We start from the raw sequence: 17,931 nt of genomic DNA, 5'->3' as shown, positions 1-17,931 counted from the left end.
ATTGTGGGTCTTTTCATTCTTCACATGGAAAAGGAATAAAGAGAAATCTAAAAACATCATAGAATTGATTGGACACTTGGAAAAACAACAAAACCAAGAGAATTACTGGAATATACAAGGGTGCACAGAATGGAATTGAATGGAATAGAAAATAGAACAGAACAGAACAGAATAGAATTCTTTATTGGCCAAGTGTGATGAGACATACAAGGAATTTGTCTCTGGTGCATAAGCTCTCAGTGTACATACAACAATAGTGATAGATCATTATCATAGTTATTGTAAAAATACATTCATCATAAAACATTAGATACAACAGTGATAGTCATGGATACTAAATAAGCAATCAACATAAATCATATTACGATACTAAGTAAACAATATAAATTGTAAGATACAAGCAACAAAGTTATAGTCGTAAGAAGATAAGGAGATAGGTAATAGGGAAGATGAGAATAATGATGGTAATACTGCCTTTCTAAATAGTTTGACAGTGTTGTGGGAATTAGTTGTGTGTTGTGTTAGCAGAGTGATGGCATGAGGTGTGTCTTGTTGCTCTGACTTGCAGTGCCCTATAGCGTTGCAGTGCCCTATAGCGTTGTTTTCAGGGTAGAAGTTGAAACAGTTTATGTTCAGGATGTGAGGGATCTGTAGATACTTTCACAGTCCTCTTTCTGGCTCGTGCAGTATATAGGTTCTCAATGGAAGGCAGATTAGTAGCAATTGTTTTTTCTCCAGTTCTAATTATCCATTGAAGTCTGTGTTTGCCTTGATTGGTTGCAGTGCCAAACCAGACAGTTATAGAGGTGCAGATGACAGACTCAATAATTCCTCTATAGAACTGTATCACCAGCTCCTTGGGCAGCCTGAGCTTTCTGAATTGGCGCAGGAAGAACATGCTTTGTTGTGCTTTTTTGATGATGTTTTTGATGTTAGGTGTCCATTTTGAGTCTTGAGATATTATAGAACCTAGAAACTTTAAGGTCTCTACTGTTGCTACTGTATTGTCTAGTATTGTGAGTGGAGGTAGTGCAGGAGGACTTCTCCTACAATCTACTATCATTTCTAGTAACAGGTGAATAAAGTTAAAAATAAAAGTGATGAGATTATTTTGGATGAAACTGAAATGAGAAAATGTGAAAAGGAACATTTTATACAGTATATTTGTATAGAAATGATGGTGATTAGTTTTAAGAATGGAATTGAGCTCAGTGGTATAAATGCTATCCAAGGTCCCAAGTAAAAGTGTAGTACTACACTTACCCTGTGGTAAGATGGGCAGCCAATACATTTTATAAATGAAATAAATAAATAAAAGACATGCTGAGAGAATTGAGAAAAATTGTAAGGTTATTGATATAGATTCTAAAATAAATATTATAAAATGGAAAAATGTTTATTTATGGAGTGGCTAGAAGACTCTTTAAATCTGTATAAAGGCTAGATCTATGCCTGCCCCATGAGTAAAATGATCCATTTACAGTAGTGACCAAAATTGTGGAAATCTTTTGGGAAAGGTGTATTTTCTAAAACTAGCTAATAACACCACTTTTTTTTTAGTAGTACCATAAAATTATATATTAATAGAAAGATAATTTAATCAAGAATGTAATGCAATAACTTTTATGAAGGATTTGCTGTTAGAATAGCAGTTATAGTATAAAGAAGAAAAGTGAAACACATAGAAAAAATGAGATATACAAAAATTATCAGGTCAGTTAATACTTAGTTGGGTAACCTTAGCATGAATTATGTACGTCCTTACAACATCTTCCCATGGAGTGAACCAAGTCTTTTAGTTCTGCAGCTGTTATAATGTGACAGCATAAACGGAGAAGGGCGGCATATAAATTAAATAAATTTTAAAAAACCCAAGATTTAATTATTGCTTCTATTAACTAGGTTTTATTGCTGGGTCGCTTCTGACTAACATAGGGCCTAGCTATCTCCGAGACCGCCTGCTGCTACCGATGACCTCCCATCGACCCGTGCGTTCCCACAGAGAGGGCCTCCTCAGGGTGCCATCAGCCAAACAATGTAGGCTGGTGGCCCCCAGGGGGAGGGCCTTCTCTGTGGGGGCTCCCACCCTCTGGAATCAGTTGCCCCCGGAGATAAGAAGAATCCAGGACCTCAATGCCTTCCGTCGTTCCCTGAAAACCTATCTTTTTCAGCAAGCCGGGTTGGCTTAAGAAGAAATTTTTAAAATTTTTAAATTCTTTTAATTAGTCTGTGATTCTTAACTTTCGGGCCAAAATTTATATATATTTTTAAATGTTTTAATATTTGTATTCTATGTTTTTTATCTTGGCTGTACACCGCCCTGAGTCCTCAGGGAGAAGGGCGGTATATAAATTGGAAATTAAATTAAATTAAATTAAATTAACAAGTTTCTTTAGTCGGCTCCATAGATTTTCAATTGGGTTAAGGTCTGGGCTATTCCCAGGCCATTCCAGCAGTGGAATATGATTATCTTGAAACTCCAAAAAAAGTGATGCCATCAAACCTCAAAAATATACTTTCCCCAAAAGGTTTCCATAATTTTGGGCACTACTGTATATTGTTCATTTGAAACAAAGCATTAACAACTTCACAAGTGTTTGTTGAATAAAATCCTGATCCCATAAATGGTACAAGGGAGATTTCTTTCTCCCTTTTTCATTGTTTCACAAGAAATTTAATCCTAAATATGATGCCTATCAAGTTGGGTTTTGTGATCAATGTCTCTGATGGTTTTATTGCTATTTAGGGACTTTTTACCTCTGAACTGCATGCGGTTTTGCAGTAATTTAATAATAATTAGTCCTCAATTTAATTTTTGCTGTAAGAACCTGCTGTGTTAGGGACATCTTTTGGACATAATATCTTGTAGCTATTCATACAACAATGCTCTTACATTCTTGATCACTTTGAGAAATTCTATGAATTTTAGATTTATAATCAAATGATCATTTCCTCAATCACCATCTTTCTGTGATGCCTGATAATTGGAAGAATATTACTCTTCTTCCTCTATTTCTAATCATCAAATTCAAAAATCACCAGTTCCTTCCCCCCCCCGCCATTTTCAGCAAAAAAAAAGTCCATAAATACCTCACTGGTGTTCCAGTCACTAATAAATGTATTTGTTGTCTTTTCTTTAATCAAACAAATCAATTTGCAAATTCTGTCATATTCACCAGGTATTGCTCCTGGAGGAGGTATATACCCACTGTAGGTAATTCTGAGTCTTTCCATATTTATACATATAATAATATCTCTTAGGACGTGGCTTAAAAGTTTTACATTCTGTTGATAAGGAAGTAATTCAATAAATGGCTGATTTAAGAGAAATTAAAATCCGTAAACTGAACAGAATATATTCATTTTATTTCCATAAGAGGCGCGATGCCTCAGTGGCTTAAACACTCTGGAGAAGGTCTGTGATCTGATGGCTCAGGTCCTAGCACCGCATGACAGTTCGAGTCACTTGCTTCAGCTCCTGCCAACCTCGCAGTTCAAAATCATACTACATGCAAGTAGATAAATAGGTATCATTCAGTGGGAAAAATAATGGTGCTTTGTGCATAAGTATGAACCCAACTGGTGCCATACCTGCCCAAATGCAATGCCTGACATCTAGATGACATAGATGGAGGGAAAAAGCCCCAGATGATGCTGCAGACTGCTGTTAGCCATTCAGAGTGCAGAGCTAGTTCACCCCGGTAATGCACTTCTGAAGTGCATTTGGTTCATGTGTGAGTATGAACTAAGTGGACTAGCAGTTTTGGGCAGCCAAACAATTACTCTGTATTAATGCTGTAATCTCTTGGATAATGTACCATTGTCATACACTGAATATTAATATTTCCACAGTCTCCTCCCTCTCCCTCTCCCTCTCCCTCCTTCTCCCCCTCTCCCTTTCCCCCTCTTTCTCTCTCTCTTCCTCCCTCTCTCCCTCTCTCTCCCCATCTCTCCCTCCCTCCCTCCCCCTCTCCCTCCCTCTCCCTCTCTCCCTCTCTCTCCTTCTCCCTCCCTCTCTCTCTCATATACAGCAAATACTCACCAAGATGAACATTCATATAAATCATGTATGCCATACATACTGTATAACACACACACACATTAGAAGTAGAAGTTATAATAAAAACCTTTTGCCAACATCATTTGCATATCTGTGCTCATACATCATTCTGGATAAGGTCATGTTAGCAGGCAAAAATACCTCTCTAACCTGCAAAAGAATACCTATTGTAACAGTTCAAAATAATTCTGGATTAAATGATGATCTAAATCACAAAACAAAAGTGGTAGTAGCTCTAGTCTTCCATCCTGTCCTTTTGACTAAAAATTCTCCAAAATATGCCTTTCAAAATATTACTTTTAAAACCTCTAGAATAGGATTGCTCTACATCTCCATGTAACTTCCTCTTATTATGGCAACATTTTCAGTATGTTTCAATTTTACATGTCTTTTTTCATGCAAGTTCCATTATTTCTATGAATATATTATGGTAAAATGAATGGCTGCTTGTTGTTTTTGTTGAATAACTGAAAATTGTTCTTCTCCTATGCAACATAGGATAAGGCTCTGCATGTTGCTTATTTATTTATTAAAATTTATACCTTCTCAGTTTCCAAGACACCATTGCAGCTACTATAATAGAATGAAAATAACATCTTAAATATTAAAATATGATTAAAATTACATGAGTGGCTGCTGCATGAACCTATGTTCCAAACACTCTACTGAGGACTGGGGTCTTTATGAAGTTGTTACTAAGAAGAAATTTCTTCTGACTTAGATGCAGTTTACTCCCAAGTGATTTTTAATTTTCTTTTCATTTGGTGGATAATCTATAAACTGTTCAAACTTATCTTCACAATATTTAATCTTGAATGTATGTATTCTGAATCTTTCCCAGATTGTCAACGGCTGTATTTTGTCTTCATTATAATAATTCATTATGAAGACTTTATATACAATCTGCCTGGAATGAATAAAAGCTTATCAGAGCAAAGAGAACAATAATTCAATAAATTATAGGAGATAGGTATTTTAAGAAAGTAAATATATTCCTGGTAGTTACTGGAGAAATTTGCATAATTATATCTATCGTTCTGCTTATATAAACAAGGCAACAAAATGATTTAGGTTTGCAACTTTTCGTGGAAAATTTCTGCTAATAAACTGTAGTACACATTTATGAAGCTTTATAATGAACTCCTACAGAGTGTTGAATATGCAGCACCCAACAGATGATCTTTCATTTTCAGCTTCAAAATGGAAATGACCAATTGCAAAAGATAAAATATTAATTTCCCTTTAACTCTTTCTCCCAAAGGATCTCCTTATAAAACCATCTTCACTTAGATATATCTACAGTAAAACTCTACTCTTCTTTCATAAAGCAGAATCACAAGCTACAAATAAACTCATGTGATAAAAGTTCACCAGCAGTTTCTTCTTGGAAAAAGTAATTTGAAGAGAGGGTGTTTAAACCTCCTACATTTTTCTTTTTTATTTGTATGATTTTTTTTTTCATTTGAATGCTCCATCTTTTGTCTGGAACTATACCATTGAGGGAAATAAGTAGTAAAACAGGAGATAGTTGAATGATTAAATCCCTTTCCCCTTAATTCTCCTCTTCAAATATCTTATCTCAAAATATTTTTCTCTAGAAAAAAAGCAAACGCGCCAGTTACACTAATCTGCAATGTGAAGTTCTGGCCTTATTTGAAGTTGAAGTAGAAAGGAGTATAAATTCTGCATCAGTCTCAGCCAATTCAGAGACTTGTCTATAATGGCTGCTGTCCTTTAATTACAACAAAAAGTAATTCCTTAGTCCAAAGCAATGGGCAGCATTAACTAACTTTATGATGTCTTGGAGCACCTGACAGTTGGGCACCTGATATTTCAGACTTGTGTAGATTTTTTTACTAATAACTCAGGCAGTGAGTAAAAAGAGTGTTCCTCTTTGATGAAGGATATAGAAAAGCAGCCATTTGAAGCTGCTGTATGAAGCTTCTAAGATGGAAGTATAGCAAAACCATTTTGCCTGTTTTTGGAAGCCTCCTCCAGCAATTATTTTGTGTAGATTATGGAACACCAAAAGCTACTAGAGGGTAAATTTTCAGGTAGTTATGAAAGAACTAGAAGATATTTCTTCACATGCTCAGTGCATAGGTAGAGGTCTTTGAGGGCTATTGCAAAGTGCCTTGTGTAGGCAAAGAGCCTTGGTAGTACAGTGGTTTAAGGCACCCTGTTATTAAGCTGGTTATTAAGACCAGCTGCCTGCAATTACTGCAGGGTTCGAATCTCGCCAAGGCTCAAGGTTGACTCAGCCTTCCATCCTTTCTAAGGTAGGTAAATTGAGGACCCAGTTGTGGGGGCAATAAGCTGACTTTGTATAAATATACAAAAGGATGAAGGCTAATGCTGAGCACATTGTAAGCCGCCCTGAGTCTCCGGAGAAGGGCGGCATATAAATCAAATTAAAAAAAAAAAAAGAAGGTTTGTTGTGGAATGAGGGAAGAAAGAGAAGAAGAGCAACTCCGAATGTAATTAAAATGTCTTATTTTAATGTTTTCTTTAAGGGAAACATGTATAAGTAGGATTTATTATGTATAAGAAAATGTACACTTTCTATTATGTGGAGAAGGGGAAAGGGTGGGGAGGAGAAAATTGTTTGTATTTCTTATAAAACATTTCAATAAAAAAAAACTGTGGTACAGATTGTATATGCATAACTAAAGGTTGTGGGCCAACTGTGACCATCTCTGAGGTTGCATTTGGCAACATTATACACATCTTTATTATAGTCCGACTACCTCTACAGAAGGCTACCCTTAAAAAATGTTGAGATGTTTTAGCTGGTACAAAATACAGCATCCAGGTTTTTATTGAAAGATCTATGCTGCTTGTCAATAGCTTTTGAGATACTATTTAAGAGGTTGGCAGTATTAATCTTTAAAACTCTAAAGATTTTAGTCAGCCTTTGCCCTGACTATCTGAGGACCTGTTCCTACCATTAGGAAATTGTCCAGCTTTTAAGAACTGGAAGAGAGTCTCTCCTGACTGTGCTCCCACAAATTTAAGGCTCATTTATCTGACAAAACAAGAGAGCTTCTTTGTGTCCTTGTGTAGAATGCTATTCCTTAGGAAAGCTGCTACCTTTGCTGCCTTTTGGACAAGCCACAACGCACACGCCTTTCACCAGATTGTCCTTGTTAATTCACAACACCCTTATTTTAATAGTATCTCTTTATGTTTTTAATTATATTTTGATTTTTGCTAACTAAATTGTCTCCTCAGCTGACTAGAAAGCTATAGATCAGTGGTGGTGAACCTTTTACTCACTGAGTGCTGAACAGGTCCGTGATTCAGGCATGCGCATGCCATCGGTGCTAACGCGCAGCTCTGCCCCATGCGCTGCGTGTGCAACTGCACCATCTGTGCTTGCACACGCCTTTCACGTGTACCCCCACCGTGCACTGCATGTGCAACCACACCATCTGCGCATGCGTACAGCTTTCGGGCGTGTGCCCCACCGTGCGCTGCACGTGCAATCACACCATTTGTGCATGCATGTGGTTTTCACATGTTCAATGCAAGTGTACGAACGCCACCTGTGCATGTGCATGCTGCACACCAGTACTCTTGTGCACATGCTCAAATGTGTGTGCATGTGCAGGAGAGCTCTGAAGACCATCTGGGTCCCCCGAATTGTGCGCATGCGCACCAGAGGCCTGAACACCATCTTGGTGGGGCGCGCACGTGCAGCTGCAGTGTAGATATCCATAATATTTTCTCAAAATTCCCAATGTTTCCATCAGATGACAACTGCTGAGGACTCTTATTTTATATCTTCTGGTTCCAAGGTATACAATTATGCCTTGGAGCCAGAAGTTATAAAATTCTACATCAACTCCTAAATCAGCTAACATGACTTTAAAGTCATCAGAATTAGTACTTCTTGTAATTATCAATATATCATTGGCACACATCTCTAATAAGGAATTCATCTCCTCCAAAGTAAACATGCACACATTGCATAGTGTCAAGTATGGATTTATGTCCTAATAGAATTACTTACAAATATGTAATTGGAATATACAATAGGACAGGAGAAATTAAAAGCAAAACCCCCGTGATTCATGGTTACAGTGTTGGATTAGGACTGAGGAGTCCTCCTCTCTACCTTCAGCTGACTGTATGAGTCCTCATTGGATGCCTCTCTGGCCAATCTATCCCCTAGGATTACTGTTTTAAAACCAGGAAAAAGAGCAGTATATACAGTCTTGAATTCCTGGAGGAAAATGCATCTATGTGTGCACATACATCTGAAATCTAATTATTAGAAATCAATTATGACTTAATTCCCTAGTTATGGAGAATGACAGCTACATCGTTCAAGCAAATCAGACATTAGGTATTACTTTACTCATCAAAAACATTAAAGGGGCTTGAAAAAATGAAGAGCTAAAGAGCCGTTTCCAGCCTAGTACACCTGGATCTATTCATATTTCCATGTCCATAATATGAGATGGGAAAGATATAGTGAGAAGAAAGTAATTCTCATGGTCCAGGAATTATCAGAAATAAGGAAAAGAAAGAATGAATGGATAGAAGTATCCAAAAAAGTGAGCCTCTGGGGATTGGTTTTTATTTTAGCAATAGCACTTAGACTTATATACTGCTTCATTGTTCTTTATAGCCTTCCCTAAGCAGTTTACAGAGTCAGCATATTGCCCCCAACAATCTGGATCCTCATTTTACTGACCTCGGAAGGATGTAAGGCTGAGTCAACCTTGAGCCAGACAGGATCGAACTCCTGGCAGTGGGCAGAATTAGCCTGCAATACTGCCTTGTAACCACTGCACCATGATGGCTGTGCAGTTTATATTGATGATCAGATTGCCTTTAGATGGGCAACCATATACATTTATTCAATAAACAAACAACCCCTCTAGGATGAAATTCAATCCTATTTATTGTCCTGCTTGGGTCTCTATAAATCAAAATGGTACCACTTTAGAAGGTACTAAGCAAAGGTTTAATTTCAACTCTCCCCTCACTGTTTTCATTATCTTCCTCTTTTATTTATGAAATCGCTCGCTGAAGAAAAGGTTCCTTTTCAAAAGAATATATATTGCTTTAGGAATATTGTGTGTATCTAATCTTTTTTTTTCAGTTTCTATAATGGTTATTTCTCACAAATAAACTAAGGGATAGTTAAAGGAAAATAATTTCAAAAATATTTGAAAAACAATTTTAATGATAGAAAAGTAATTTGGAGCATTGGTTGATTAGCCCAGAACTTTCAACACAAGCTGGCAATAATTCTCTCCATGATATCAGGTGGAAAGCTCAGCTTTATTATCTGAATTTCTGTTTTCTTCAATGGGACAATCAGAGATAAAACTATTGATGTTTTGCATATGAATCCTAAATTCTGCCTCAATCTACGGCCACTCATCAGAGATGGAAATGCCAAGAGCTCACCTAAAAAGCTTGAGATGAGATGAGTGCAGCCAGAAATTCCAGGCAAGATAAATTCTTTAAGGTGAATCATCATTTTCCAGAGTCTAAAGAAAAGCAGTAGATGGCAGTGCTGAATTAACTTTACAAATCAAGTTGTTTTCCTCTTCACAGCCAGCTGCTAATGCTGAGTGTTCAGATATGAAATATGCTGAGGATCATTTCGCTCATGATTTTTTTTCTTATTTGGGTGGTATTGGAAAGCCACATACAGAGATGCTTTAGGCACAGTCAGATATGAACATTGTAAAAGTGTCAGAACCTGCTGCTTTGATTCTTTCTCCATTTCTCATGTTAAAATAAAAGCATGAGCCATATTGCTTTGAACAATCCCCTCCCACTAATTCTCCTGCATTTTTTTAAAAACCATTTTTTTTAAGCCCATTAACAACTTCCTGTTTTTCTTGCTCCCATCCTGCTCCAATTTTTTTTTCTAACCCATGATATTTCATGGATTTTTACATACATTTTCCTCACCAGCCTATTTACCACCTTGCTTATAAAGTTTTTCAGGGTTTGCTCATAATCACTAGGACGTGTCATTTAATGGGGTGAACATTTATTTTTGCATTTTTTTTCCAATGAAGGGTTCTAAAAATATGTGTTTTTATGCCATGAATTCAAATCTGCTGTTATTTTTGCAATTGCACAATGTTTAGCTTGGTATGGTAAATCCATGTCTGATCATATACTGTACCCCACAAATACTCTTAACTTTATCTTCTCAAAATTACACCATGTGCTACAAAAATTAAAGTTTTTTTTCTCCATGAATCTTATCTAGCTAACAAAAAATAATCCATGCAATCATAAACTAACACCAGAAAGCAATTCTCTGAGTTACAAAAATGTTTAAGCAAGTTTCATCAAGTCTTTTTTGATTCGCTCTTCAACATCAGCCGCCGACTTGCTTCTTGTCCTCTGATATATAACCCTCATGTTTCTCATGTGTAGACACTCTGCTTGCTGCCTCTGTGACCTGTTTCACACATCTCTCTGTTGCATGACAGAGTCACTGTGGTACTTGCATTGGTTCGTCAATGAACTTCTTTATTTTCGCTGTAGTCAGTCTGCACGTCAAAAGTGACTCATATACACCTTCAGACCAGTCAATCAGCTCCAGCAGAGTGGATGCTCTGGCTTGACCTCTACCCAGTACATGGCACCACCTTCACAGCCAGTATGAACATTTGTAGAATTTCCTCCAATGGCCTTCAAGCTTTTGTCAATGTCTTTCTTTTTCATGAAATACATCAGATTATCTGTAATCACTTGAGCAGGTTTTCCTCTTTTTGAGCCTTTCTCTGGAGTGTAATGATAAAGATACCTTCCATCCGGCTCACTGCACACAGAATGGTACTGCAGAATTGCTGGTCTGCACATCTAAATTATATTGCTGGTCAAGCACATCTAAATTATATTAAAGAACCAAAACATCTTTACAATCCCCAAGGCATGTCACAACTTTTGAGCAACCCTAATGTTTGGAAATTGAAAGCTGAAAAATTTGACATGCCCTAATAGTCACTCATACATTGGTCACCTCTCATTGATATTAGTGCAACCAATTGGGATGTGCTTAAGATAATTAAAAGCTGTAGTTGACTCAAGATGCAGCAAGGTGATTATGGTTGCACCACAGGACATTCATATAGCAGCATCACTATTTTTAATGGTATAGACTTCTGGAACAATTCAACATTCTGTTTACCACTACAAAGTCCAACATAGGCCAGGCTGTTTGCGGAACTGGCTGTTTTCAATTATTTTATGCCCATCCCTCATGATCTCACAAGATGGACATGCTCCTGGTCCCCTCCTTGAGGCTATGACATCTGATGGAATCTAGAAGGCATGCCCTTTCTGTTGTGCCAATTGCCTTTTGGCACCGTTTCCTCTCTTCCCAGCCCTTTTAGGGTTAAAAAGGCTCCCAGCCTGTTAGTATTTGGAAAACTTTAAAAACTTGGCTTCTTCTCCAGGGGTGTTGGGCCAGGACAATAAATGAGCCCATCTTCTGAGAGATGGAGTGTACGATGGTCAGCTTTGGCTATATGTTGTTGATACATTGGTTTATGGATTTATTTTATGTCGGCATTGTAACCAACAATTTATTTGCAATATTGGCTTATTGGAGGAGGGTATTAATTTGACATATACTAGATTCACAATTATGTCAGAGGGGCAGCTGTATAAATATTTTAAATATACCTAAAAGGGGGGGAAATTTAGGTGCATCTTATACACTGAATGTAGCCCCGCCCACCCATTGGCCCCCACCCTTTGACCTTTGCCTCCAGCAGTTACCTCCTTGCTGCAAGCAGCAAGAAGAAACAGCTCCTTTCAGTTTCAGCACAACCTAATTAGCACAAGTAGATTGGTTCGGACTCGCGACTCTCAGCTGTTTTGCTCTCAGCTGTTTTGCCAGGGCATCTGCTGCTTGCTGCAAGGAGATAAATTGCTGGAGCAGATTTAGTAAAGCAGGCTGTTTGCTGTTTGCTGCAATGAGGCAAAATTGCTGGGAGGCAGAGGCAGAGGCAGATTTCTTTTTCTTGTTTTCCTCACCAAAAAAGATTGGTGCGTCTTATAGTCCGGTGCGTCTTATACTCTGAAAAATACGGTACGCTTTTAACTATTTTAAAATAAAAATAGTATAAAACATCATCATATCCCCTAACCTCAAACCCTAGTTACTATGTTCTTTAATCCAAAAATAGCCCCCAAGTCTATTTTAAAAATTCCATATATCAGCAATATAACATTCACAAAATATCTAATATTATTTAAGCAAGAGTAATAAAATTTATACTTGCCTACTCTTGCTGTCCTTCAGATATGTAACTACAGCTCCCATTGGCCCTCAACAATGAACAGTGAATAGTGACAAGTAAGGACAAGCCAGCTGAAATCAACCTCACTTTCTAACCCAAAGGAGGTTGAAAACAAAAGTCTTACAGCTTTATCTAAAAGAAAATAGAATAGCAACAGCATTTAAACTTATATACTGCCCCATAGCGGTTTACAGCACTCTCTGGGTGGTTTACAATGTCAGCATAATTTGCAAATTGCCCCCAACAATCTGGGTCCTCATTTTATCAACCTCAGAAGGATAAAGGCTGAGTCAACCCTGAGCCCCATCAGGATTGAACTCCAGGCTGTGGGCAGTTTGCCTGCAATACTGCACTTTAACCACTGTTAAAGAATAGACTATAGAACAGACAATGCTCTACTTTATTTCATTCCATCACATTCCATTCACCTAAAACACGGGTGTCAAACTCGCTGCGTCACTTTGCCATTATGTGATGTATCGTGACGTTTTTCTCCTTCCCGGAGCTGGGGGGCGTGGCCTGCACATGATGCATAGGGCCCATGGGCCGCCAGTTTGACACCCCTGACCTAAAAGAAAATAAAACCTAAAATATGCAACATTAATTTTGGGGCTTCACCAGATGTCCACATGAAAGTAGAAAGTAAGGGCTGATGTGGTATGTGGCATGGTATGATATATGGTTGGTTGTTGTATGGGGGGGGAGTGTGAACTGGCAATCCAGTCTAGGAGATTCTGAATGCAAAAACAAAACATGCCCCTTGTTGGGATCAGCTAGTTGATTGAATGGATTGTAATATATGATTGTATAATGAGATTCTTTTGAGTTAAGGGAGGCTTCGTTAGATTCAGGGGAAGTTGCATATTAGGGGATTTCATGGGCACAGGGCAACATAGTAGGAGTACAGGAGCAAGTTGCTTGTGCAAAAAGCATCTTGTGGTTTAGCTCTAAAGCCTTGTTCCAGTCCCCTGTGCTGGAAGCATAGCCCAAAACCCCTGCGGAGTAGTTTTGATGACTGTAGTTTCTGACTGACTATACCTAATGTATAGCTGACCTGCAATAAAGCTCTCTTTATCCATAATTTAATAGGGAATGAAAGGGTCAGCCTTGTATGCATTAACAAAACTTGGCTGGAGTAGAGAGGTGATTCCTTTCTCCAAGATGTACCTGGCTTATGTATGGCATCAGCTCAAGGCTTCAGGATGGGATTAAGATGTATCTATTGTTATTCAAAAAAATTCTGATCACCATATACCGTAAATTTTATGTACACACACATGCTAGGGATATCAAATTTAGGATATTTTGTGTCCAGACTGTCATTGGTTGTTGTTCACTTCATGATATGCTTAGTTTTCTCTGTTTTTTCCTATTTTCTAGAGAGCTTTTAACACCCTCTTTTTGGAAAAAAAGTTGTAAAAGTCATTTAATCTCCACGTTATTACTATTCTTTTCATTATGTACAATGTGGACAATCAATAGTTTATTTAGCTGTGACTCTAAATAGCCTTGACATGATTTTTTTTGTGGAGATACATTATACTTCTTTGGCAGTATTATTCAGAAGAAAGTTCTTTTAAGGCAAATGAGATTTCCACTCAACCCTAATATTTTTTTAGGATTGCAGTCTTAGTGAATATGGGTATCGGTTAGATTACATTTCTTACATCATCTGCTCTGAAACCTTTTTGATATGATACACTTTAGAGATTCATACCGTGAGCAGCAAGCACTCTCTAAATAAAAATGAGATGTGTCTCCTTATTGAAGAGGCTTGAATATCCCATTGTATTGAAACTGACTTGAAGTTACAAATTTCATTTTTTTCCTCCTTTGGTTCAACAGTACTTTTTCTCTTGGCTCAGGATATCCAGAAATTCTAGAGGTGATAAACTAGAAGTCCCAGATATTTCATTTTATTTCTTTGACATAAATGGGCCTAATGCAAATGGCTTTATAAGAAGTTTCCAAAACTTGAAACAAGCATAGCTTCTTCAGTCTTCTTCTTACACAAGTACGGTTTTTCCAGATCACTCCAAATCAATCCGTTCAAAGCTAATAGATCAACTTTACAATTAGCATGTCTACCTATATTTCCAAAGGAAACCCAATCCACAAGATTCAGGAATGTCACTAGAAGCCCAGCGGAGAATGGAAGGAAACCATAACAACTATGATAGACAGTTGGCAAAATATTGAGTAAATTCCCCTTATCTTTATGAAACTACCTTTCTTCTGAGGGAAAATTCCACCTTACTGTAAATGCCTCATGCAAATTTGAAAAGAAAGATATATTCTCAAATCATAGGTTTTTGAACAGAACTCCAGACATGTGCATCAGAATACCCTAGCAATACATCATTATCTGTTATCATGTTCTTAGAAGGTGCACATCAGCAGGCTCCAGGTTTCTGAGTGTCCTTTGTTCTTTTCTGCCAAACACAAAAGACAGAATGGAGATTTTAAATCCAGGACTCCCTTCCCTTCTTCTCTCCACGTCTTTTTCTCTTTCTCATTTTGCTATTTCTTCATTTTTCTTTCCTCGTCATGCCCCCTTTGATTCTCCTTCCTCCCTTTTCAACAGGCCTCTGCAAGACAAGATGTGAAGAGGGCTTCTGACAGATCTCTCGGCAGATGGCTGCAGATAACTTCTAAAATCAGCTGGAACACCATATGTCATTAAGCACAAAGTGCATGTGGCTGTAAAGTCAACGTTTACCTGTTTTTGTGTTATTGTAATAGAAATTTGAGTCACACCAAGGATTGTACCATGCTCGAGAGTCTCGAGTCGTGACAAGTAGATTACATCCTTCCTGCCTATGAAGGTTTGAATGGTATTTGCACAAACTGAGGAATTCTGGGAGTTAAAGTCCACACAGCTTAAACATTCCACCCTGCAATCTTCTCCAGATCTCCATAACAATATGTCCATCTTACTTCCTTCTTCTCCTTCATTTCTTTTCAAATCCTTGAAGAATCATCGCTGATAAGCAAGAATATTACCAGCTAACTAGGTAATTTCAATTCAGCAAATGACATTTTAGAGAATGTCCTTCTGAACATAGGCAAGTGCTGGAAGAAGAGAGATCAATTAAGAAGCAGGATGTCCCATTGCAATCAGTGATAAATATACTTGACACCTTGGATGCAGACTCTGGACTCAGCCCAACAATCAGTAAAGAAATATAATTAAAGCCTTGTTTCTCTTTTAACTACAACTTGAAAAGGGAGAAGGAAGGAGATCAAAGTGGTCTGCTGTGCCTCCTGAACACAATTTTTTTTTTATTTAATGAGAAATCCAGAGCAGAGACAGGCACAGAAAAATTTCCTCCTCCTCCTCCTCCTCCTCCTCTCCCCCCTCCTCCTCTATAACCCCCCTCCCTCATTTGTCCTAGTGGCCAAAAAAAGTTCAGGTGCAAATAGATGATGCGATTCCCATCACTAACCACGTTTCTCTGAGTCATGGCTCGCTCAGTCCATTTTTTTTTTTAAAGGATCACGTGACCCACCAGACCATAAACTAATCACATCGGAAGGAATCCCACAACTTAGATGCTGGCTAGCTTGTTGCCTGTCTAGTTGTCTGGCTTGTCGTCGCCTAGCTAACTGTAGGCACGTTAGACGGCAACGCTTCCTTTTCTCAGCAGCTTGCTTGAACTTTACTGTAAACAGGTTTGCTATACCGGCAAAGGGAAACCTTCCTTTCCTCTCTCTTTCTCCCTCTGACTGAGTTGATAATTTGGGGATGGTCCCTTCCCCGGGCATTCTGGAGAGGCGAGGAAAGTCAGAGGCTCCCGTTTTCTGCTGCAGTGTTGCGGAAGGGAGGGGCGGAGGCGGAACGAGAAGGTCCCTCTTTGACGGCTCGCTTAGCGAATGTTTTCTTCGCCGATGGAAAGTTCGACCTCTTTGTGACATAGCGCTGAGGCGACTCCGAACAGCCCTCGGCAGGGGCGGGCAAAGGGGCATCGCGCAACCCCGGGCAGCGGGCATATGGGCGGTCCCCGCACGCCGGATAAACCCAAGGAGCCGAGGTGGGTGGGGCAGGAGGACGAAAGGGCTTCCCCTCCCCTTTCTAACCGGTACGGCCCTTTGCGCGGGGCTGGTAATTCGCAGACGATCCCTTGGCTTGACAGAGTTGGTTTGTTGTGGTGCCACGGTGTGCTTTTACAGCCCGGCGAGGCAGACCGGGCTCCTCGCGAGAGGCGTAGCCGGCGGCGGAGGTGCAGTTGGCCTGGAAAAGGGCGCTGCCCGCAAAAACAAGAAAAAAAGAAAAAAGAAAAAAAAAAGGCCCCGCTTAAAAGTGTCCCATCGCGCAGGCAGCAATTTGGAAGACGGTCCCTCGGTAGCCGTGGTTGGATGATGGAGCGAAGCCCCGAGATCTGAGCTGTGCACCTGCAGGTCAGGTAGGGAAGCCAGTCTTCCCCCCCCCCCCCCGGCCGCGTGCGGGAAAGGAGTAAATCCCTTGCACGTTCTCTGCCTCTCTTGAGAATGAGGAGCAGCGCTTGAGATCTCCGGGGGGGGGGGTTGGAGAAGGAGAAGAGAATGCTTTGCCCACGAACTATGTTTCTGGGTGAGGGGTGGAAGGATGGATGGATGGCTCGGGGTCGGGACGAGAAGCCGGCTGGATTTCCCCCTCCTTAGTCAGAAAAGAGAGATTTTCGCCTTCCTTCCCACTCCTCTCTGAGTATCCGGTAAGCAAGATCCGGTAAGGTTAGGTGGAAGTGGGGAGGAGGCCTCAATCATTACTCAGTCAATTGGTCTGGCACAGCTAAGTTGCAGAGAGCAAGCAGGGAGGTCCCTTTGCCTAGCCTGCCCCTAAATGAATAAACACACAACCCTACCCCCCACCCCCAATTGAACAGAAGGGCCAAAGCCCTACTTTGGTTCTTGGAAGGCACATGTCTGGCCAGAGTTAGAAACAGGATGCTGGTGGGCCCTTGGGTGGGTCCACTCCGTGTATCTTCCAGGTGAAAATAACTTCCAAAACAAAAGTGGGAGCAATGTATTGTGTTTTTTAATATATATATATTATATATATATTATATATATAAATATACGCATATATATATATGCGTATCCCTGAGGTACTTCTGATAAAAGGCAGATTTTTTTTGCAGGTTAGGCGGGGAGCTGTATAAAATGACATTTTCCAAATGACAATACAGTCCTTTTTTGCCGCTAAATATTTGTATGCCTGGTATGTACCACAATTGCTAAATCTTGAAACTTAGTTGCGCCTTTTTTTTCTTTTTTCTTTTTTTGCTTTAATTTATATGCCTCCCTTCTCCGGAGACTCAGGGCGGTTTACAATGTGTTAAGCAATAGCCTTCATACTTTTGTATATTTATACAAAGTCAGCTTATTGCTCCCACAATCTGGGTCCTCATTTCACCTACCTTTGAAAGGATGGAAGGCTGAGTCAACCTTGAGCCTGGTGAGATTTGAACTTGCAGTAATTCAAGCAGCAGATGTTAATCTGTTAATAACAGTGCTTTAGTCCACTGTACTATAGGCTCGTTTCATGGTATGGTATGGTACAGGCTCGTTTATGGTATGGAATATGGTATACCGTGACTCTGTCTCAGA

At 39.2% G+C, this 17,931-nt stretch overlaps 1 protein-coding gene across 50 annotated transcripts in view; it reads left to right on the top strand.

Moving 5' to 3' along the window:
- The first annotated feature begins 16,286 nt into the window (after nt 1-16,286).
- The window catches only part of TMEM63C (transmembrane protein 63C), a 75,474-nt gene continuing 73,829 nt past the window's right edge, over nt 16,287-17,931 (top strand). For 21 of the 50 annotated variants that reach the window (XM_087873885.1, XM_087873812.1, XM_087873879.1 and 18 more), the window contains exon 1: nt 16,287-16,748. The gene's annotated coding sequence lies outside the window, so the exon portion shown is untranslated. The remainder of the gene's footprint in view (nt 16,749-17,931) is intronic. The other 29 variants (XM_087873876.1, XM_087873828.1, XM_087873894.1 and 26 more) reach the window with 5 other exon arrangements.

The sequence above is a fragment of the Pantherophis guttatus genome, chromosome 1, assembly GCF_059756535.1.
Source record: "Pantherophis guttatus breed Tessera chromosome 1, ASM5975653v1, whole genome shotgun sequence".
Classification (NCBI taxonomy): Eukaryota; Metazoa; Chordata; class Lepidosauria; order Squamata; family Colubridae; genus Pantherophis; species Pantherophis guttatus.
Note: the sequence above shows the minus strand (reverse complement) of the source record. Positions and strands in the feature narration are given on the sequence as shown.